The 24,491-nt window shown below is 43.7% G+C and overlaps 1 protein-coding gene across 1 annotated transcript in view; it reads right to left on the bottom strand.

Annotated features, from left to right (window-relative positions):
- The window catches only part of DAB1 (DAB adaptor protein 1), a 3,348,596-nt gene that overhangs the window by 2,215,172 nt on the left and 1,108,933 nt on the right, over nt 1–24,491 (bottom strand). The window contains exon 3 of the mRNA XM_069232585.1: nt 19,005–19,073. The gene's annotated coding sequence lies outside the window, so the exon portion shown is untranslated. The remainder of the gene's footprint in view (nt 1–19,004; nt 19,074–24,491) is intronic.

Below are 24,491 nucleotides of genomic sequence, written 5' to 3'. Positions count from 1 at the left end.
CTGTATGGTTTCTCTGGGGGGCGATTGTGGCCCCCAAGGAAACCGTAGAGCTATTTAAGAAAAATTGCCCCCACAGGGAGTCAGACCTTCTGTCAGATTAATTTCATTTTTTTCATTTTTTAATAATTTTTAACCCCTGGGGGTACTTATTAAAAAAATAAAATTGCCCGGGGCGGCGGGGGGATCCATTTTCAGAGGGGACTAAACCACTCAACTGTAATCCGTGGTGTCTAGTAGGGTTTCCTGGAAATGGATTGCAGCACAGCTGCAATCTATGGCCAGGAAACCATTTCAGGAAGGCCTCGAGAATCTCCCCTTTCAAATGAGGCCTTCCCGAATGGTGGGGAGGCCCTTTCTGGCCCGTTTCCCCACTGGAGCAGAAAGCAGCCGTACCTGCTGCTTTCTGCTCCGGGGGGGTAAACAAAGTGTCACGTCAGCACGCATCACAGTGCGCTGATGTCACAGAGTGGCGGGGGAGACACAGAAGCTCTTCTGTGTCTTCCGAGGGAATTTTAAATAAAGAGGATTTTTCAACCCCTTCCATGGCGTCGGCCGCACCTTTGGGATTAAAAAGCATATAAAAATATTTATAAGAAAACCAAAATCATGTTAGAAAAAAACATCACTGTAGCAAAATGGGTTCTACCCATTTAGTCTACCATGATTTTTTCACATATGGCAACCTGGTTTTTGGACATATGTCACTACCTGAGTATCACTCACAGTAAATTCACAGTAAATAGACTATGAGTGCTATTCACCAGTGTCCACCTTTTATGATAAGGCCTCTGCTGCATGCTAAGGTAAGAGGTTCTGGGCTGGTTACATGGAACAGGTGAGCACAGACGTGTGCGGGCTGCAGGTGTAAGACTACCATCAGCCTGGTATCTGTGCACTTCTAACCTGTCACAGAAGGGACTCTTTGAAGATTGGGATTGAGCTGGGTTAAACCTTAAACTTAAATGTGAGAGGATATTAATAGGGTGGATCTTCAGTGCTCACTGAAAGTCTGTGATGCTTACACTGTATTACACAGTATAGGCAAAGTCTGCACTAAGGTGCCGTTTCACCCTATTTAGGCCTACAGGCTACATAGAGGTACCAATCTAGGGGTAAACTTGCACATAGTATCTATTTACAGTCCTTAATAAACCTATCCACACTCTATGTGGCACTTTGTCATATATTACAGTACATGTTAGAAATGATCTAATTTTCAGGTGTTTTGGGGGCTCTTATATCCCTTTCTGCCTTTGAAGTAGGCCTACTTCAAAGGAGAGTCTCTCTTGTTTGTGAGATCCTGCATTGCCCAGGCCAGGCGCCAGACACACACCAAGGGGATGGAGACTGCATTGTGTGAGGGCACGCACAGCCCTTTCAGGTGTGAGTGACCACTCTTCCCCTCTCTCCCAGCACAGATGTCTCATCAGGATATGCAGGCTACACCCTAGTTCCCCTTTGTGTCACTGTCTAGAGAAATGTGCAAACAGCCCAACTGTCAAACTGATCCAGACAGTGATTCCACAAAGAGTCTGAGTCACAGAATAGTTTAAGCACGGAAATGCCTACTTTCTAAAAGTGGTATTTTCAAACACACAATCTACAAACCAACTTCACTGAGATATGTATTTTTAAATTTTGAGCTCAGAAACCTTAAACTACATATTCCTATCTGCTACCTAAGCGAATCTGAACTTTAATATTATTTTAAAGGCAGACCCCATGTTAACCTATGACGGGCCTTGCAACAGTGAAAACCGAATTTAGCAGTATTTCTCTGCCAGGACATGTAAAACAATAAGAACATGTCTCAACTTTTACATACACTTCACCCTGCCCATGGGGCTACCTAGGGCCTACCTTAGGGATGCCTTGCATGTATAAAAAGAGAAGGTTTAGGCCTGGCAAGTAGGTACACTTGCCAAGTCAAACTGGTAGTTTAAAACAGCACTCACAGACACTGCAGTGGCAGATCAGAGCCTTGTTTACAGGGCTACTAATGTGGGTGGCACAATCAGTGCTACAGGCCCACTAGTAGCATTTGAATTACAATCCCTGGGTACTTCTAGTGCACTATACTAGGGACTTACTAGGGAATCAAATATGCCAATCATGGAAAGCCAATTACATACATATGTTATATAGGAGCATGTGCACTTTAGCACTCCATAGCAGTGGTAGAGTGCCCAGACTAACAAACAGCAAAAAACAGAGTCCAGCACACATCAACTACTTGGGGAACATAGTAAAAAAGTTAGGGGAGACCACGCCAAGGATGCCGAGTCTAACAGTACATATCTATTATTTAAATATAACATATTTAATCTATTTTGAATTGAAAAAATAATGTAAATAAAAACAATTGTTTTACATTTTTTTAACTCAAAGTAGATCAGTGAATATTTTACAATTAAACAAAACAGTAAATATGTACTATGTTCATATGCTTTAACATTAATTTATAGTTTTTTTAAATTAAATTATTAAACTTGTTCAAATATAAATACATCTATATGCATGTTTTATAATTATATATTATATGTTAATTATACATTGATTTATATTTGTTTATGTTTTCAACTATTCTAAATAATTGAATTTAATGTAATGTTATTTCCTAATGGGTTTTATTGTAAGTCCCTATCTCCATTATTTTCTATGGGAAGGTGTTGCAGTATCCATGGTTGGCCATGTGAAGTGCTGGACTTACTACAAAAATGTGAGTTACTACAAAAGTCTAAGTTACTACAAAAGTGCAGTTTCTGAATACCGAAAAGTAGTAAATGTACTCAAAAGGGTAAACATACTCAAAAGTGCAGTTTGTAAAGAAGGCCCCAGGTGTTTCTTTCAATGACTGTAAAGCATTATTGCCCTGAATGTACAGTAGCATTTAGCTTTAGCTTTATATCTATTTGGAGAAACGTTGACATAAACTCAGTTATGTATCTGTTTCTGGTGACTTCAATAGTCACATTTACATACCCGATCTTGGTCTTACATTTCACATCAAACATGTGTAGAGATCATAAATTAGTTGAAAATGTCCCAAAGCAGTTCTCATATCTCTATAAGCAATGGCACACTCTTCAGAGACTTGCAGTCATAAATTACTTCAAAGAATGTTCAAAGAAATAAATATAACTTTTGACTAGTTGAGCTGCCCCACGCTTATGTTAATTTTGTGGCATACAAAACATTACATATAGTTTCACTTTTTTATTGGCGTCATATTTCTTCTTTTTATTCAATATTTGACTCCATATAAAAGATTGGTTAGAGTAACTTAATAGCCAGGTTGTAATCTTAGGATAACAAACAGGTTTGATAGTGAATTAATGTATTTGCTGTAGAGACCGCTATATAACAAGCTGGTCACAGGTTCAAATACTTATGGGGAAAAGTCACATTTAAAAGGGAGAAAAAATGAGTTGGATATCTGTGACATCTAGTAGGGGTCTCTCCAGAGACTCCAGGTGCTGGCAGGAAGAAGTCTTTGCTATCCCTGTGACTTCAACAACAGGAGGCAAGCTCTACATCAAGCCCTTGGAGATTTCTTCTTCAAGATGGAAGGCACACAAAGTCCAGTCTTTGCCCTCTTACTCTGGCAGAAGCAGCACTGCAGGAAAGCTCCACAAAGCACAGTCACAGGCAGGGCAGCACTTGTTCCTCAGCAATCAGCTCTTCTCCAGGCAGAGGTTCCCCTTGATTCCAGAAGTGTTTCTAAAGTTTGTAAGTTTGGGTGCCCTTCTTATACCCATTTTAGTCTTTGAAGTCACCTTTCTTCAAAGGGGACTCACACCTTCTTGTGAAATCCTGCCTTGCCCAGGCAAGGCCTCAGACACACACCAGGGGGCTGGAGACAGCATTGTCAGAGGCAGGCACAGTCCTTTCAGATGAGAGTGACCACTCCACCCCTCCCTCCTAGCAGAGATAGCTAATCAGGAAATGCAGATCACACCCCAGGTCCCTTTGTGTCACTGTCTGGTGTGAGGTGAAAAACAACCCAACTGTCAAACTGACCCAGACAGGGAATCCACAAACAAGGCAGAGTCACAGAATGGTTTAAGCAAGAAAATGCTCACTTTCTAAAAGTGGCATTTCCAAACGCACAATCTTAAAATCAACTTTACTAAAAGATGTATTTTTAAATTGTGAGTTCAGGGATCCCAAACTCCACATGTCCATCTACTCTCTAGGGGAATCTACACTTTAATCATATTTAAAGGTAGCCCCCATTTTATCCTATGAGAGAGAGACAGACCTTGCAACAGTGAAAACGAAATTGGCAGTATTTCACTGTCAGGACATATAAACCACATTACTATATGTCCTACCTTATCCATACACTGCACCCTGCCCTTGGGGCTACCTAGGGCCTACCTTAGGGGTGCCTTACATGTAAGGAAAGGGAAGGTTTAGGCTTGGCAAGTGTGTACACTTGCCAAGTCGAATTTACAGTGTAAGAATACACATACAGACACTGCAGTGGCAGGTCTGAGACATGATTACAGAGCTACTTATGTGGGTGGCACAACCAGTGCTGCAGGCCCACTAGTAGTATTTGATTTACAGGCCCTGGCACCTCTAGTGCACATTACTAGGGACTTACTAGTAATTCAAATATGCCAATCATGGATGAACCACTTACATACAATTTAAACAGGAGCACTTGCACTTTAGCACTGGTTAGCAGTGGTAAAGTGCCCAGAGTAACAAAAACAGCAAAATCAGAGTCCAGCACACATCAACAACCTGGGGAACAGAGGCAAAAAGTTAAGGGAGACCACGCCAAGGATGAAAAGTCTAACACGTGTCCCCCCCAGCTAAAAGTGGGGAGCAACTACCCAACCTCATGGGAGTTCTCATCACTAAGGCGGAAGAACCTGGACAGACCATCAGCATTGGCGTGTTCTGTACCGGGTCGATGTTCCACCGTAAAGTCCATCCCCTGTAGGGAAATGGACCACCTCAACAGTTTCGGGTTCTCACCCCTCATCTGCATTAACCATCTGAGGGGTCTGTGGTCGGTCTGAACTCGGAAGTGAGTCCCAAACAAGTAGGGTCTTAGCTTCTTCAGTGCCCAGACCACAGCAAACGCTTCACGTTCTATGGCACTCCACCTACGTTCCCTGGGTAGTAACCTCCTGCTAATGAAGGCTACGGGTTGATCTAGGCCCTCTTCATTCAGCTGTGAGAGTACTGCTCCAATACCATGCTCTGAGGCGTCTGTCTGTACAACAAACTCCGTGGAGTAGTCAGGTGCCTTCAGCACAGGTGCTGTGCACATGGCAGCCTTCAGGGCATCAAAAGCGTTCTGGCAAGCCTCTGTCCAGATCACTTTCTTGGGTTGCTTCTTAGAAGTCAACTCAGTTAAGGGGGTAACAATGGTACCATATCCCTTAACGAACCTCCTATAGTATCCTGTGAGACCTAAAAAGGCTCTCACTTCAGTCTGGGTCTTGGGAGGCTCCCAAGCCAGAATCGTGTCAATCTTAGGCTGTAGGGGTGCCACCTGGCCACTCCCCACCTGGTGTCCTAAGTACACAACAGAACCCTGCCCTATTTGGCACTTGCTTGCCTTAATAGTGAGGCCTGCCTTCTGCAGGGCCTCTAACACTCTCCAGAGGTGTTGCAGGTGTTCCTCCCATGTGGAACTAAACACAGCAATGTCATCCAGGTAGGCGGCACTGAACTCATCCAGTCCTGCCAACACCTGGTTGACCAACCTCTGAAAGGTGGCAGGGGCATTCTTCATCCCAAAGGGCATCACATTGAAGTGGAAGTGCCCATCGGGGGTAGAGAATGCTGACCTCTCCTTTGCCCCTTCAGTTAAGGCAATCTGCCAGTACCCAGATGTTAAATCAAACGTACTGAGGTACTTGGCAGCTCCTAACCGATCAATGAGCTCATCAGCTCGGGGGATGGGGTGTGCGTCAGTCTTGCTGACCGCATTGAGACCCCGGTAGTCCACACAGAACCTAAGTTCTGGAGTGGCACCAGGAGCAGTAGCCTTTGGGACCAAGACCACTGGGCTGGCCCAAGGACTGCTGGAGTGCTCAATAACCCTTAGGGCTAACATTTTGGAGACTTCCTCCTTAATGCAAGCCCTCACCCTGTCAGTCACCCTGTAAACCTTATGTTTAACAGGTGTACTGTCCCCAGTGTCCACATCATGTGTGCACAGGTGTGTGACTCCTGGGATCAGGGAAAACAGTGAGGCGAACTGTCCCAGCACGTGGCGACAGTCCCTCTGCTGTTCCTCAGTCAGGGAGGGGGAGAGGATCACTCCCTCCACAGACCCATCTTTCTCTCCTGCAGACAGGAGGTCAGGAAGAGGCTCACTCTCTTCCTCCACCCCGTCATCTGTCGCTAGGAGCATGGATAGCTCAGTTCGCTCAAAGTGGGGTTTGAGGCGGTTGACATGTAGGACCCTCAAGGGGTTCCTGGGGGATTGCAAGTCTACCAGATAGGTGACCTCGCTCTTTCTTTCCACCACCTCAAAAGGCCCAGTCCACTTATCTTGGAGAGCCCTAGGCTCTACTGGTGCCATGACCCACACTTTTTGTCCAGGCTGAAACTCAACCAGAGTGGCATTCTGGTCGTACCACCGTTTCATGTCCTCCTGGCTTGCTTCCAGGTTCTCCTGAGCGAGACGCCTGAAGCGGGCAGTCTGGTTTCTTAGTGCCAGCATGTAGCTAAATACATCCTGGGGTGGTTTACTAGGAGCTTTCTCCAAAGCCTCCTTCACCAGACTGAGCGGTCCCCTCACAGGGTGGCCATAGATGAGCTCAAAGGGGCTAAAGCCAAGTCCCTTTTGAGGCACCTCCCTGTAAGCGAACAGAAGGCATGGCAAGAGGACGTCCCACTTACGCCTCAAGGGCTCTGACAGGCCCTGAATCATGCCTTTCAAGGTGCGGTTGAATCTCTCAACCAGACCATTACTTTGGGGGTGGTAAGGGGTGGTGAACTTGTAGGTTACCCCACACACCTTCCACAGAGACTTCATATAAGTGGATATGAAGTTTGTACCCCTATCAGATACTACCTCCTTGGGGAACCCCATGCGGGTAAAAACCCCCATCAAGGCACGTCCCACCACGGGGCGGTGACCGTCCTTAGAGGAATAGCTTCTGGGTACCGTGTGGCATGGTCCACCAAGACCAGGATGAACCTGTTGCCCAGGGCTGTCTTGGGATCCAGAGGCCCCACAATGTCAATTCCTACCCTTTCAAAGGGAGTACTGACTACCGGTAAAGGTTGGAGGGGAGCTTTGCATTTCCCCCCACTCTTGCCACTTGCCTGACAAGTCTGACAAGATCTACAATAAGCAGCTGACTGCTTGTTCATCAAGGGCCAGTAAAAGTGGGAGACAAGCCTCTTATAGGTCTTGTCCTGCCCTAGATGTCCTGCCAAAGGCACATCATGAGCCAAACCCAGTAGGAAGGTCCTGAAGCCCTGGGGTACCACCAGCATACGAGCTGACCCCGGCTCAGGAACCTTAGGCTCACTATACAGGAGGCCATCCTCCCAATAAATCAGGTGAGTACCTGGCGCCCCGCCAGCCGCCTGGGCTGCAGCCTGCTGCCGCAGTCCCTCAAGAGTAGGGCATTCCTTCTGCGCTGTGCAGAATACTTCCCTGGTGGGTCCCCCTTCCTGCTGCCACTGCGACAGCTCAGGGACCTCCCCCAGTTCAGCCACCTGTTCCCCTGTAGGTTCCGGGGCATCACCCTCAGGCTCTGCCTCCTCCCGGACCGTGGGAACTTCTGGGGCGGGTTTCCCGCGCCTCCTGCCTTTCCTCTTCTTGGCGGTCCCCTGGGCCACTGTTTCAGGCTCCAGGGGCTCTTGACTACCCTGATTGGCTGCCATAGACCGGGTGGATACGCATACCCACCCAGGCAGACCCAACATCTCCAAGTGAGACCTGTGTTCCACCTCCTTCCAAGGGGAATCCTCCAGGTCGTTGCCTAGCAAACAATCAACAGGCATGGTTGGACTCACAGCTACTTTCCAGGAACCTGAGACCCCCCCCCATTCAAAGGGAACCTGCGCCACTCTGCAGAGGCGCTCAGAGTTGTCTACTGCAACTACTTGGTGAAGTACCCGGGGATCAATCTGCTCTTCAGACACCAGGTGACTCCTCACTGTAGTCACACTGGCTCCTGTGTCTCTTAGAGCCTCCACCCTCTGTCCATTGATGGTCACCCATTGCCTGTACTTCTTAGTGTTATCAGGCACTAGGTTTCTCTGGACCATCTCACTGTCCCCTAGTGAGACAAGGGTCATTTCTGCTGGTTCCCACCCACCTGAAACCAACTCCTCCCCAAGCGCTACACTGGCCAAACCCTGGGACGGCGCACCAGTGGGTGCCGGTGTACTTTTGGGGCATTTGGGGTCCCCCCTCACATGACCCACCTGGTCACATGAATAGCACTTACGTAGGGGACCACCTGCCATTGGCTTCCCTTTGGAGAACCATGGCCTCTTTTCACTGGGGGGTTGGGAATCCTTACCCTGGGAATCAGTTTGGGGCCCTTTAGAGAACTCATCCTGTTTGCCCTTACCCCCCCCTTTCTTCTGAGAGGGACCCTGCCCACCCTTGGCGTGGTCTCCCCCATACCTCTTTTGGACCCTGGTGCTCTCCCAGCGGTCCGCTTCCTGTGCAAGCTTCCTGGGGTCAGTCAGCTTGCTGTCAATGAGGTGCTGGCGCAGCTCTGGAAAACATAAACTGTACAAGTGCTCCCAAGCAATTAAATTGTAAAGCCCCTCATACGTGTTTACCTTACTGCCCTTCACCCAACCATCCAGTGACCTGCAACAAGAATCAACACATTCCAACCATGTTTGGGATTCCTTTCTCTTGTAGGATCTAAACTTCTCTTTGTACTGCTCAGGGGTGAGACCATACCTGGTAAGTAAGGCCTCCTTCATGGCAGGGTAGGTGAGACTCTGAGCATCCCCTAAGGCCGTCAGTGTGTCCCTCCCCTCTGCCTCAAAATGCTTCCACAGGGCGGCCCCCCAATGAGCTTCAGGGACCAGGTTCATGTGGAGAGCTGACTCATAACCCTTGAACCACAAGTAGATATCATCCTCCCTCTTATAATCCCTCACAAGGTCTTTTGGGATGTGTACCCTTCTCTCAGGCTGCACTGTAGAATTGCTGCCACCATCCCTACTGGACTGACTCCTCTGATCAATCTCTTTTAAATTGAGCTCATGAGCCATGTTTATCTTCCTTTCCTCAAGGGCCAGCTTTCTCTGTTCCACCTCAAGGGTCAGCTTTCTCTGTTCCCCCTCAAGGGTCAGTTTTCTCTGTTCCACCTCTAGACTGAGCCTTTTCAACTCCAACTGGTACTCCCTCTCTGCCTGTCTGTCCTGTAACTCTCCAGGTGTCAGACTCTTGGAGGACACACTGCTACCTGCCCTGGAGATTCTCCCCTGAGACATAGCAGGCCCACCCACTACATCAGTGTGAGTGACTTGCAACTCCTCTTCCCCCTCTGGCTCCTCATCTGTGTGCCCCTCAGCTGCTTTGGCTGTCACCCAGGCCCTCAGCGCCTTTTGCAACTCATCCTTCTTGGATGAGCTCTCAATGGGACAGCCAACATTCCTACAAAACTGCTTCAACTGAGCCACCTTGTAGCTCTCCAATTTCTCCAAATCAAAAGCAGTTTCAGCTAGGGCATCTCCAGACTGAGACATGATGAGAGGTTAAAAAAAAATATGCACAGTTCCAAAAACAGAAAAGCAAGTTCTCAAATGAAGTTTCAGCAAAGTCAATCCCGGGATCAGTGAAAAAAAAAGAAACTGAATGCAGAGAAAAACAGTCCAAGTAAAAAAACAAAAATCACAAGACTAGTAGTATGTGGTCACGTAGTGGTCTGAGATCAAAAACAGTAGTGTACACTTAATTACTGTATGTCAAGTACAAATACAAGTCCAAATCCCGACCGCTGGTCACCAATGTTAGAAATGGGGTCTTTGGTTGACAGTCAGGTTACCCCCTGTTCAAGCAAGGACCCTCACTCTAGTTAGGATAAAAGAGAATCACCCTCAGCTAACCCCTGCTTACCCCCTTGGTAGCTTGGCAGAGCAGTAGGCTTAACCTCAGAGTGCTGGGCGTAAAGTATTTGTACCAACACACACAGTAACTTAATGAAAACACTACAAAATGACACAACACCAGTTTAGAAAAATAGGAAATATTTATCTAGACAAAACAAGACCAAAACGACAAAAATCCAACATACACAAGTCAAGTTATGATTTTTTAAAGGTTTAAAATAAAAAGAGTCTTTAGGTAGTTGTAACAACACACTAGCGCTGCTAGCGTGTAAATGTACCTGGTTTGCGTCAAAAATAACCCCGCACGGGCGGTGTTCGTCGAAAGTAACCCTGCACGGCTGTGTGCGTCGAAAACAACTCGGCACGGCGGTGCGCGTTGAAAAAGCCAGCCACACGACGATCCGAAAGTCCCGCGGCGCAGGGTGCGATCTCTCAGCCTCCGTCAGCGATGCTGCGCGTCGTTTCTCCTGCTCCGGGCGTCGGTTTTTCGGTCGCGTTTCCTGCGGCGTCGTTTCTCAGCTGCGGAACCGGCGTCGCGTCGTTTTCTCAGCCGCGATCGGATTCGCGTCGATCTTTTCTCCGCACGGTGCTCAGTGCGTGTATTTTTGTCCTTAAGCTGCCAGCCTCTCCTTTCAGGGTCCCAGGAACTGGAAGGGCACCACAGAGCAGAGTAGGGGTCTCTCCAGAGACTCCAGGTGCTGGCAGGAAGAAGTCTTTGCTATCCCTGTGACTTCAACAACAGGAGGCAAGCTCTACATCAAGCCCTTGGAGATTTCTTCTTCAAGATGGAAGGCACACAAAGTCCAGTCTTTGCCCTCTTACTCTGGCAGAAGCAGCACTGCAGGAAAGCTCCACAAAGCACAGTCACAGGCAGGGCAGCACTTGTTCCTCAGCGATCAGCTCTTCTCCAGGCAGAGGTTCCCCTTGATTCCAGAAGTGTTTCTAAAGTTTGTAAGTTTGGGTGCCCTTCTTATACCCATTTTAGTCTTTGAAGTCACCTTTCTTCAAAGGGGACTCACACCTTCTTGTGAAATCCTGCCTTGCCCAGGCAAGGCCTCAGACACACACCAGGGGGCTGGAGACGGCATTGTCAGAGGCAGGCACAGTCCTTTCAGATGAGAGTGACCACTCCACCCCTCCCTCCTAGCAGAGATAGCTAATCAGGAAATGCAGATCACACCCCAGCTCCCTTTGTGTCACTGTCTGGTGTGAGGTGAAAAACAACCCAACTGTCAAACTGACCCAGACAGGGAATCCACAAACAAGGCAGAGTCACAGAATGGTTTAAGCAAGAAAATGCTCACTTTCTAAAAGTGGCATTTCCAAACGCACAATCTTAAAATCAACTTTACTAAAAGATGTATTTTTAAATTGTGAGTTCAGGGATCCCAAACTCCACATGTCCATCTACTCTCTAGGGGAATCTACACTTTAATCATATTTAAAGGTAGCCCCCATTTTATCCTATGAGAGAGAGACAGACCTTGCAACAGTGAAAACGAAATTGGCAGTATTTCACTGTCAGGACATATAAACCACATTACTATATGTCATACCTTATCCATACACTGCACCCTGCCCTTGGGGCTACCTAGGGCCTACCTTAGGGGTGCCTTACATGTAAGGAAAGGGAAGGTTTAGGCTTGGCAAGTGTGTACACTTGCCAAGTCGAATTTACAGTGTAAGAATACACATACAGACACTGCAGTGGCAGGTCTGAGACATGATTACAGAGCTACTTATGTGGGTGGCACAACCAGTGCTGCAGGCCCACTAGTAGTATTTGATTTACAGGCCCTGGCACCTCTAGTGCACATTACTAGGGACTTACTAGTAATTCAAATATGCCAATCATGGATGAACCACTTACATACAATTTAATCAGGAGCACTTGCACTTTAGCACTGGTTAGCAGTGGTAAAGTGCCCAGAGTAACAAAAACAGCAAAATCAGAGTCCAGCACACATCAACAACCTGGGGAACAGAGGCAAAAAGTTAAGGGAGACCACGCCAAGGATGAAAAGTCTAACAACCACAATGTTGCAAAATTGGTCATCTCCTAATGGTGTTTTTTTCTTCTACTATACATGGCTATTTAATAAGGGCATTAATTTGGTTTCACAAAGTTAATTAAGAGTGCTAGTTAATCATCAGTTGTGCAATTACAAATAAATATGGTCATAAAAGGTAAGTGTACTAAAAATTATTTAGCAACTTAAAATATATGGGCTTAGTCAAAGGTAGACAGCAATGCATGAACTTCACATGCATGGTAACTTGGATTATTTAAAGACAAAAAAGCATTTCAAACATTGAGTTGATCTTTGAAGTCAATCAAGATTACCAGTACATTTTCTGAAAAAAGGTCTGCACAAAAATATATATATATGTGTATATATGTGTATATATATATATATATATGAAAGAAAAGATGTCCTGATCTGCGTGTTACGGCGCACTTAATTCTCCGGTGGTACTGGTTTGAGGCAGGACAACCATATTTTCAAAAAACAAGATTCTCTTTCTGTTTTAGCAAGAGAAAACCACACTCTGTCGTTGTGCCAAAAATACCTTTACTTTTAATACATTAGTGAGATCATAAACAAACAAACAGGAATATATATGTGTGTGTGTATATATGTGTATATATATATGTGTGTGTGTATATATGTGTGTGTATATATATATTTGAACAATAAAAAAAGTGTTAGAGTACTGCAGAAAGAATAATGGCCAGATGCTATGATGGAGAATGGTAGGAGGACACAGTCACACTGCCAGCCATGGGTGAAGGGAATAGGTTGTTTAAAGCTAAATATTTAGAGGCAGTGACACAACACCCTGCAGAAGGAGTTTGGGGAAGGAGGTAATGGATTGAAGGGGGAGGAGGATAATGGATGATGTTGACAATGGTCACATACATCAGAATTTGAGGGAAATACTGTATAAGGAGATGGGATGCAGGGGATATTGCCTTGCATGGAAATGAAAAAAGTAAATGGAATGGATAAAAATGCCCACAGAGACTGTGTGAGCGTCCGCATCCCCAAGCATAGGAATGAAAATCTAAAAGGAGTGAGATTTCTATGCTTTGCATAACATGCATATCATGACAAAACTACCTTGACCGTTTCAGGACAACTTTTTTTGCAGCACTTTTTATACATAATTTAATTATATACATCCAGGATTAATGAAGGTAGAGTAAATAAACACAAGGGCTCCAAAAGACATCAATGAATTACAGAATGAACTGCCCAGAACAAATGGTCACACCATCTATCAAAATGGTCAGAATTAAAACTGTCTTTGTCATAACTTACAGCACAGAAAAATGGAGGGACATTTGTACACAAGGAACCATAGGAGTTCAGATGTAAACTGAAGCTTCGCCAAGTTACATTGCCTTCTGCCCTTTTATATTACTTTAATACTTGCCACCCTTGATTCAGCTTTACTTTTGAATATTTGCATGCTGCAGAATTGCTCCAAGCAACTGTTCACAGTACTGCTGACCCATGAGAATTTATGTGAGGTAATATGAGGTAAAAATCTATTTTCACATTACCAGTAGCCTGCTCCATAAAAAAGGATTGGGATACAACATTAAATGTAATAATCTTATCAGGATACAATATTATATTTAACATTGTTATCTCAAGCTAGGAATCTCCTATAAATTGCATTCTTGGACTTTTCAATGTATTTAGTACAAGCCAAATTGGTGAAGTTAGATTTATGGTAAATATTTTAGAAAAGTTACTTTCAGAAAAGTATATTTTCCCTGCCTGAAGCCCCTGGAAGCATGAGTGCAAATTGTCACACCTTGGCAACTTAATAACCCCTTGATGAGGTGTGACAACTCCTCCCAGAGCAGATCAAAGGCTTTGGTGTTTCTGTTCCTCTGGCAAGATGGCCATCTGGACTGTGCCCAGGAACTTGATTAACTCCAAAGAGGACTACCCTGCCACAGGCATATGTAAGCTGACACCTGGCAGGGTCTTTCTTTGTTCCTCCAGCCAAGCAGCCACAAATTGCAGAGGAAGAGGAGCTGCTTCCAGACCTGGTTTGAATTGATGACAGAGGAAGACTTCCTCATTTCCCTTGCCACACCTCCAGTGGAGGCATGGGAGGGCTGCACAAAGGAAGAAGGATTTCACCATCTCAGATTTTAGGTGAAATGGGCACTAGGGGATTGTTTGCAGTAGGGCACAGAGGTACTGCTGCAGAAGTGGGTAGGCTTACATCTTGGTATTTTTTTCCCTATTGGGGCCAGGAGTTACTTCCACCAAGGTTAGTGATAGGCATAAATGTGGGGTCCCTGGGCATCCTCTTTACAACACTTCTGAACCTGTTAAAGACAGAAGGACTGCACTTGCTGTTGCAACATGCGAGGGACCTGATTGACTGTCCTGCTCTCACCTGTACCCAGGACAAAGAAGTGGGCTCCAAGGCTCATTTGACTCACCTCTATTTAAGCTACGGAGACAAGTTGCATGAAGCCCTTTTTCTTGATAAGTCCAGCTAACCAGCTCTAGCTGGACCTAACCTGGACCCTACGGGTGGCTTCTGCTACAGTGAATCTTGCCCCCAAGTGCTATTCCCAAAGTCCTGTGACCCTGGCTGTGTCATAATGTACTCCTCCTAACATCCCAAGCGGTCCAAAGACCTCTGGAGGATTGGGACAAACCTGTAAGTTGGTCAGAAAAAGGTGCTTTGCCACTAGGCCACTCTGAGTTTTTCCATAGCATCAAACATATTTTCAGTGGGACGTTTCAGACGGGTTATCCTGCATCATGGAGCCCTCTATGGCTAGAGTTTGCAGCCTTGCCCTGCTGGAGGAATCTGAGCTTGAAAAAAATCTAAACATAGAAATCATCAACAGGCGAGTGCCCAAAGTTTCTGACTGGAGAGTAATTAATTTAAAATTTCTCATGCTCAGAACTTTCCCTTCAAAAGGAAATGGCTTCATCAGGACCTCATTTAATGGCTATCTATCCTCTTGGAGCCCTTCTCAGCCATAGCCTGCTGATGTTTCCTGCTGAGGATTTTTTACCTCGATTTGAGAGACTAAGCCAAAAATTAAAACTTCCAACCGGGTCAATTCTGGTTTCTGTATCCCACGCGTACTTGATTGTGGTTGGCATTAAATCATACCAAGGTACTGGTGAGGTGCAATTAGATGACCACGGGTGGCGCTTAATGCCTTCTGGTGCCCTTTTTTAGCTAAAAATGTTTTTAAAAATCACTTCTCCAGTTCCCCCAATCAGATTTTTGTTTTTTGGTGTCATTTTTGTCATTGAAATTCTCTCTAGTTTTATAAATTGGAGTGGATTTTTATTGTGTTTTTGACTTAACTGTTTTTGTACTTTAAATGTTTTACACATTTTCTTAAGTTAAGTCTGTCTGCTCAGTGCCATAGCTATGAGGAGATCAGCTCAGGTTTAAATTACTGAAAGTTTTACTGTACCTAACAAGAACAGTGGCATTATTACTTGTGGTAGACTATCATGCACCCACATTTTTAATTCACATCCTCACATAGAGGTTTTGGATAATTTATGTTGGTATTGACCAAAGCGTGATTCACTGCTGCATGAGTCTTAGAAATGAAAGACAAAATCTTTCACACAATTTTAGTATGATGATTCCTTTAGCCCACTGGTTTGAAAATCTATGCTCATTCTAGCATTAAGAATGAACCCCCATATAATGCTGATGTATTAGTCAAAGAAAAATTAGAGGGGAATGAAATTAAGGGCCAGATTTAAGAAAAATGGTGCTGCACCCAGTGCAGTGCCATGTTTCTTGCACACCTTAGCGCCCCCCCCAATGCCACCATGTGTGCACCGTATTTAAGATAGAGCACACCATGGCAATAGTAAAGGACTAGCATCAACATTTTTTATGCTAGTTTGGAGCTTTGCAAGATTAGCATAAAAAATGTTGACGATGATCCTGCAAAGCCCATTGAGGCCATTGTAAACAATGGTGTGCCTCCTTTTAATGCCTGCTCTGAGCAGGCATTAAAAGTTAAAACCAAAACACGCAAAGGACTCTGTTAGATTTCTTTGTGCCATTTTTTCGGCCCCCCTAACAGGGGAACTTCCCCTTTGCATACATTATGCTTGTTGCAAGCATAATGTAGCACAAAGGATTACAAACAAAATGGTGCAATGCATGCATTGCACCATTTTGTAAATTTGCCCGATTTTGGCCTCGCTGACCCACATTAGCATAAAATAAAATGATGCTAATGTGGCGCAAGGAGGAATGAGGGGCTCTTAAATCTGCCCCTTAGTTTTTATTTTAACTCTGTCAAATCTCACTACTGATATGTTATTACCATTTTAGCAGGAGGTGATCTGCAACAACCAATATTGGCTGGTGTTGAATAGCTTCTGGAGCCACAAAACAGAAAACCTGGTCTGGTGACCAGAGCCATGAACATCAATTCGAGGTTCATCTGCAAATCACTCAAAACAGATACTAAGTCCCCTACACAGAGATTGAAAGGTAGGGTGGAATCAGCATGCTCCATGTTGTTATGTTCTATTATGTATTATACCAAAAAGCACTACAACAGGATGAGTTTGACCAATTAACTTTGGTTGGTAAAGCTGAAAAGATTTCAGATACTATGGTTCTGCTAACAAGCCCTTTGGAGACACCTAGACATTTTAACCACCAATTCTACTTTTTTGCTCAGACTTGGGTCAAGGCCCATACAAGTTCCTGTTAGAAGTCCCTATAATGAATTGCACATAATTAGTTATACCTCTCTAACTTTTATTTTATTTTTGGGTAGTTACTAAGTCTCTTTGTTTTTAAAAACATGGTTTGAACCTCACATTCTTTAATCATTATCTGTTAATCTGTTGGATACGCTCAACCTCTTTCAACTATTCCTGAGAGTGAACATTGGTTTTGGGCCATGATTCTAGTCAAGGATAAAAGGAAATGTTCATAGTTGGGTGGTGTGTCTCTGAGGGCCTGTGGAGTTTCAACGCAATAAAGATCTTTGGGTTCTCAAGGAAGCCTATCAGTCATATTTTTTACCGAATTTCCAACTATGGAAATGATCCACTACATTTTTGACAATCCACTGAACTATTTCAGTTTATACAACTAGCTGAAAAATATAATTGTTAGGATCTGACACAAGTATAGTTATGGAAAGTACACTGCTTTTAGAACAAGCGTTGGCAAAGCACATCAGTCTCAAAGTGGCAATGCTGTGCAGGCGACGTAATGCTTTTGCAAATGCTTGAGGCTTTAAAAATGTTCCAACACTGACAAAGCCAATAGCAGGGTCTGGCCTTGTTAAAAGTATTGAAAATAGTGCAGTTAATATGCAACATGAGATGTGTGATCACATGACACCACACAGTGTGACTACGTGTTTCACATTGTGTCATGCAATGTGGCTGACATCATGAAAGGACAGAAAAAATTAGTTTCTATATTTTTCCATTGTTTTTTATACTTTTAACATGGCAGGTTAATGCAAGTGGTTTTGTCAGAGCTGACAGACTTTAAAAGCAATCAGCATTATTACCAAACCCAATACAGATTACCTGCATGGCACGGAAGAGGGGTGGGGGTAGAGGATGATGAGGGAGATATGGGTAAAAAAGGGGAGCACAAAGAAACTGAGAAGAATGTAGTAAAACATCATCCATGGCATCACCAAGGCTGCGCTCTAGTGCCTGTAGCCACAGAGAAGCGCCTGGAGGGTAGAGTGAGGGGTAAGCAAGGGAAAGGATCCTCTCATCTAGTGCTAAACAAGAACTGAAAGTAAAATCTAGGGTTGAACATGCTATGCTCTAAAGGAGGGACTAAAATAGAACAGAAAAAAAGTCATCCAGTGAAGAGCGGGGAACTGAGATTGATAAGAATGCTAACTAATGATGATCATGGACAGACACTAAGGGCCACATGTACAAAGCTTTTTTTCTCATCGCAAATCGGGACATTTGTGACAAGAAAAAAGCATTTTGCAATACACAAACCCATTTTTGCAATTCAGTAATCTCTTTACTAAATCACAAAAAGGGTTTGAGAGTCTCAATTAGGATGGGGCATCCCTTTCCTAATTGTGAGTCGCAGTTTGATGTATGAATGTTTTGTGACTGAATGCAGTCAATTGGTGCTAACCCATTCTCAAACGAGAAGAAGTCCCCAAGAGATCCCTTTCTTTTTGTGAATGCATGCAAAAATATTTTTTCAGAGCAGGCAGTGGTCCCTGCCTGCTCTGAAAAAGTGAAAAGAACATTTTTCATTTTTGTTTTTGAAACACATTTCATTTTCCTTTAAGGAAAACCGGCTGCATTTAAAAAAATAAAAATAAAAATAAACTACTGCTTTATTTAAAAGTAGTTACAGACATGGTGGTCTGCTGTCCCCAGCAGGCCACCATCTTGTGAGTGTGACCTTTCCAAATGGGGTCACAAACTGCGACCTAACTCATGAATATTAATGAGGTAGGTCATTTGCAACCCCACTGGGAACTGCAAACAGTGTGAGTTACACTTTTGTGTATTTGGTATTGCGACTTGCAATTTGCGATTCGCAAAGATTCGCAAATTTGTGACTCGCAATTTGCGAATCGCAAAGATTCACAAATTGCGAGTCGCAATACCAATGGGTCGTACATCGAGCCCTAAGCCCTCTATGTGGAGTACTGTTTGCAATATTATACTCAACAGCAAGACCACAAAAATGGAGACTGTAAAAGCCACCTGTTCATAAATGTTATTGTACTAATGCTGCAGCATGCCTGAGCTCTAGAAAAGTAATACATAAATGAATCAGAAAAATTACTTTACTTCACTTGCACTAGATGTTTTACAATTTTCATACCTAATTTTTTCATAATCTGGGCAATGTTTTGGTATGCACAACAATTTAGATTTCGTTTTTAAAACAATGGACTTGCTTACCTGTTGGTTCATTGCCAGACCTGGGTTTCAGACAGACAACCCCACTCACTGACCTCCTGAGATCGATATCTGTTCAAAAAAATAGAAATTTGCATAGATCATTAATGTTCTGAAGTGTGTTTGGAAAGGTAACAAATGTTGATTTGTGAGACAATGAGTGACATGTTAGTAGAGACACCTAGGTCCTGATTATAAGTGAATCATGTTTACTGCCCCCTGTGTATTTATACTGTTTGCAGAGGGATCAGAAAACAGAGTTAAGTGGGTATATACCTCATCCTGTTGCGCCTCGGGCCTCCGCGGCCTGGTTAGGAGAGCCGGCTTGCGCCCTGGTTGCGGCCACTGACTGTTTTCCCGGCCGCTGGCCTCACAGTGGCCCCTTTTTCTAGCCTCATGTCGCCCAAGGCCCTGGATTAGGCTTCAGGCCTCGGCATGTTCAGGGCGTGGCACGCCCTCGGGTTTAGGATCAGGCGCCCCCCCCACACCCCTCATTTACCCGGTGACTGGCCTTTCTTTTTGGGCTTTTTTCCTCTGTCTTCTTTCTTCTTTCTTTCTTCTTTTGTTCTTTCCTTTTTTCCAAGTAGAGGCCATATTCTTCTTTCTCCCAGCATGCATCTGGTTCCCTTTCTAAAATGGCGTCCTCATCTATTTTATTCTATAGTCTTTTCCCAATCCAACATGGCATCTTTGCTTTTCACTTCCTGTTTAGGGATATTTAAGGAGTTGGATTCTTGCTCTTCTTGCGCTGCAACACTTCCTTTGGTGGTGATCCCACTCAGATTGTTTTCTTCTGATTTAATCCTTTTTTCCCTGCTTGTTCCAGTTTCCTTACAGTTATTTTTCTTGATTGGAAGTCTGACATTTTTTCTTGGGTTATTCTTCTGTTCCAGGGAGATCCTGTCAAAGAGGTTTTTTTCACTTTGGGGCTTTTCCTCCGAGACTCCTTCAGGAGGGCATCGACTGCCGTTTGACGTACTATTGTCAGCAGCACCGTGGCCACCAGAAAGGGCCGCCCTTGCCTTGGCCAGAGCAGGACCTACAAGAATCGAGGTCATCCTTCAGTTCCAGCTGATCAAAACCGTAAGAGATGGGTAGACCGTGACACATCATTAGTTCCAGTTCAGCTGGTCAAGCAATCCAGAACTTAACAGGGTTTAAGGTGTTTACTGTCACATGCAGATTATGGTGTAGTAAACACTAAGGCCCATATTTATACTTTTTTAGCACCGCATTTGCATCATTTTTTTACCAAAATCGGCGCAAACGTACAAAATACAGTTGTATTTTGTAAGTTTGCACCGCTTTTGCGTCAAAAAGCAGCACAAATGCATCGCTAAAAAAGTATAAATATGGGCCTAATATTCCTGAAATTCCCGCAAAAACTCAGAAGCTGTGCTATTAATGGAACCCAACGAATTCTGACCCCCGGGGTACTGGGTTTTATCTGATGCATTAAAAAGCAACTAATCCCCTGGCTCGCTCGGCATCAGGGCCCTGGTATAATTGTGATGAGCTTTTTAGCTTCTTTCGATTTAGAAACCAAGGATAACTAATGTAAAATCCTTGGGAGTTCTTGTAAAAAAAAGTCAGTCAGTCATTGTTAATAGAAACCCAAATAGATATGAAACCTTTAAAATGGGCTGTAAATCTAAAGTTGAGAAAATCAGTATTGCTAAATGCTTTGGCTCATTCGAAGAAGTCCTAATGGAACTGTGCTACAAAGAATAGATTTATGGTAATTCCAGCCTCAAACGGCCATCAGATGAACAGTGAACCAGAAAAAAACAAGGGCCAGTCCAGACGGCCGAACAGCAGTATTGCCTGGTGCTTTCAAAAAGAAAATCCTTGAATCTTGGCAACAATTCATGTGGAAAACAAGGTCTGTTCCACTCTTCATCACAAGAAACAGAATTCGTGAGACTTATAAATGTAACACAAGGTTCCACATTATATAAAACGCACACCTATTTTTTGTATTTCTAGACACGCCCTAACAATGCAAAAGTTTTAATTAGAGTCTTTCTTAATAACACTCTTTTGCAAGGAATGAGACCTTTTAGTAGCTTATTTCTTCCCTTCGATTTAAGTTCACCTGTCTCCATTGCCCTTTGGAACACAAGAAAGTAATTCAAAAAATTAAACCGACAGTGTGTTCTGCATGATGCATGAGAATTCATTAGCCAACCACTGGAGATGATCTTTACTGAAGTTATTAGCCCCTGAACCTTACATTTATTTATGAAAATGGAATAGCTATATCACACACAACTGCTTCTAATTAAAGTTCCTTTCAACTTATTAAGCGTCAAGTTGTCAAACGACTTTGTCATAATTTTAGTTTCATGATTTTAGTTTTTCCAACAAAATGACATTTCAGGCAGTTCTGAAATGAGGTTACTAGGGAAACCTTAAGCAGGGTTAACAGAAATAGCATACATGTACATCGAACAGGAATAGTGATTTTCTTTCACTTACGCATTCTACGTGGAACCCTGATGCTCCTGCCATGGTGGAGCTCCATTGGTCTCCTGTCACAAACTTGAAAAAGAGCCAGTCTCACAAAGTTATGCACCTGGGACCCACTGCGCCTGTACTGAAGGACCATGTCACCTTTGCTCTGCAGTGCTGTAGTGCCCGTCTTTCAAACTTTTCAGCAAGCAAGTAGCACTTTAAGGAGCTTGAATACATGGTAAGGACAGGAATGAGAATTTATATCGGGTGTGGTAGATTATTATTGCTTAAATAACAAACTAAACCACTGGTGCGATCAAAGAATTTTCCAGAACTATACATGCTTAATATAAGCCTCGTGGATTGGCTGCTCATCAGAGTGGGAGAAAGGAGGTTTGATAGTATGAGGAGGAAAGTCCACGATAGTCAACCTTTCTTTATTTGCAAAACCTGTCTCCAAACACATTGTCAAGAAAGACAAATGAAACAGTAACGCTGTTCTGGCTTACCTAATTAGCTACACAGCAGCTGCATTTTAAGCTAGTTTATGGGGTTATATCACATCTGGAGAAGGATTTATCCAGAAGATTTTGCTGGACAATTCAAATAAAATGAGCCAGGTGGTTAATACATTTGCGGGAGATATCTTTGTGTCATATCTGGTCGAGTGTTTGAGGCATCATACAATAACTCAGAAGGGTAATGGGCTAACTGCATTGCTTGTCACATAAAGGTCACACATTTCTGTGCTAAGAAATATAGCTGAGTGGTTAATTGCTTTTGATTCCAAAACCTTATCTAAACTGCAGGTCACAAGTTGCAATCCAGTGAATTACACACTGGCTGCAAGAAGCTGGTTGAAACCTGAAAGGCATAAGATTGAAGATTTAAAGCAACATTATGTTATATTAACGTTAATGAAATGGGTTCCCATTGGTAGTAAGAAACATTATAAAGTTCCAAAAAACATTTGTATTGCTTGATTAAAAATGATTGATATTAATGTAATAGCACACTGACGACATACCTTACATTCCAGCAGAGCTCAATCACAACTGTTACACAGATAAAGTTAAAAATATTTGCTAAAATTAGTCAATCACTTGGCAAGTGACATGTTATTTTTATCTTTATTCTCCTTACAGACTACAGTTCTGCAAGGTGACGCAAGCATTTGATGGGCTCAGGCTCGTTTATATGTGCCTAGATATCTGCACATTCCACAGGGACTTAGCAGGGATATTCGCCAGGACAGTCTCGCAACTCTGTACTGGCTTGCTTATAGCTGCCATAACAGAAATCTGGCTGTGCCCACCCAATGCTTGCTTGAGAGAACTCATAGCTTAGGGTTTGGTATTGACAGTATGGCTGACACTGTTGACACAATGGATACCTTGAAAGGAATGTGAACTCGAAGCATCACGCTAATCTGGTGCCATATGCATCAGAAATTCAATGCGCTCAATAACCTAACTTGGAATACTTCACATGATAAAAAAAAAACTACTTTTCCGCAAAGTCTGGAAATAGTCACTGTGGTGTGATTTGAACAAATATATATGAAAAAACAGTGCCGTATCAGGCAAAGAAGAAGGCTACGAGGAGTCCATATAAGGACATCACATCTATCAGCTCAAACGGATGAACTAGCCGCTCACTGTGGCCGAAATACCTCAAAGTGATACCAACATTTACAGTTTGAACTGATGAATCTGACCTGACAGACAAATATAGTGTATTTTTTATGATGATTTATTAATTTGTGGAGAGCTAAGACGAGACAAAGTGAAATGTACGCTAGCGTCTTTCCATGCAGTTCTCAACTGCACTTAATATTCTCTGGAAATAAATGAAAAGTAAGCACATATAACTAAGAGAGCCCTGGATGTAGGCGGGGTATCACTGTAAAGAGATTATTATCTAAGAAGACTCACAGTCACATTCTCTGGGACCCCATGACTTGTAGCAAGTATCAGTCTGCTATGTACTTTTGCTTCATTTTGGTGCCAATCTGTACCCACCAGGTCCAAAAAAGAGTGCACTAATGTCCAGTCCTTCTTATCTATATGAGTATCATGGTGATAAAGGTATCCATTTGGCCCAAAGGAGCAACCATGAGACTGTGGGCATGATTTAAGAAAAGTGGCACTGTACCCAGTGCAGCAACACTTTTCTTGCTCCCCTTAGCACCCCCCTAACACCACCATGTGTGCGCCGTATCTAAGATACGGTGCACCAGGTGGCAGTAGGAGAACTAGCATCAGAATTTTGATGTTAGTTCGGAGCTTTGCAGGATTAGCGTAAAAAATGTTGACGCTAATCCTTCAAAGCCTATTTAGGCCCATTGTAAACAGTGGCATGCCTCCTTTTAAAACCTCCTCTGAGCTGTGAGCAGGCGTTAAAAGTGCAGGGAAAAAAATGGCACCAAGAAATCTCTTAAATTAGTCCTGTGTCGACTTATATGCATGAAAACATGTATGCCACAAACTTACTAATTTTAGAGGTATATTGAAGAGGCAATGATGTATACATATTACTTCATTCTCAACTTCAATGTCAGTAACTGTAAGCAATTGAGTTGTTGGTTGACTGGCGTTGATGCCTGGTCAAGCAACAACCACTGTCTTTGTCAGGAAGAGGCACAAGCCAAACCTAACTTAACCTGTGCTCAACCTTCTGGTAGCTTGCACAGAGAAGTGAGGCATTAACTATAGGCAATGTAGAAAGTATTTCTGCAACTTTTTAAACAGTATTTATTGTGACAACACCACACAAAAAGCATCTCACAATTATAACAAGACTCAGGCGGCAGCACCGTATTTCAGATTCCAGGAAAAACTGCAGTATTGAGTTTGAAGTGCACAGTCGCGGAGGCTCCAATGGGCTGCAGTGTGATGCGGGTCTTCACGATGGGTCCAATCCACGCAGCTGCAGCAATGCATCAGCAATGTGTCAGCTCTGCTTGGGTTTGCGCCATGCAGCAGAGGAGATGCATCAGTCTTGCTGACTGACTGGCAGAACACCTTAAGCCAACTT

Source organism: Pleurodeles waltl, chromosome 4_2 (genome assembly GCF_031143425.1).
Source record: "Pleurodeles waltl isolate 20211129_DDA chromosome 4_2, aPleWal1.hap1.20221129, whole genome shotgun sequence".
NCBI classification, from domain to species: domain Eukaryota; kingdom Metazoa; phylum Chordata; class Amphibia; order Caudata; family Salamandridae; genus Pleurodeles; species Pleurodeles waltl.
This window is presented reverse-complemented; position numbering and strand designations above follow the sequence as displayed.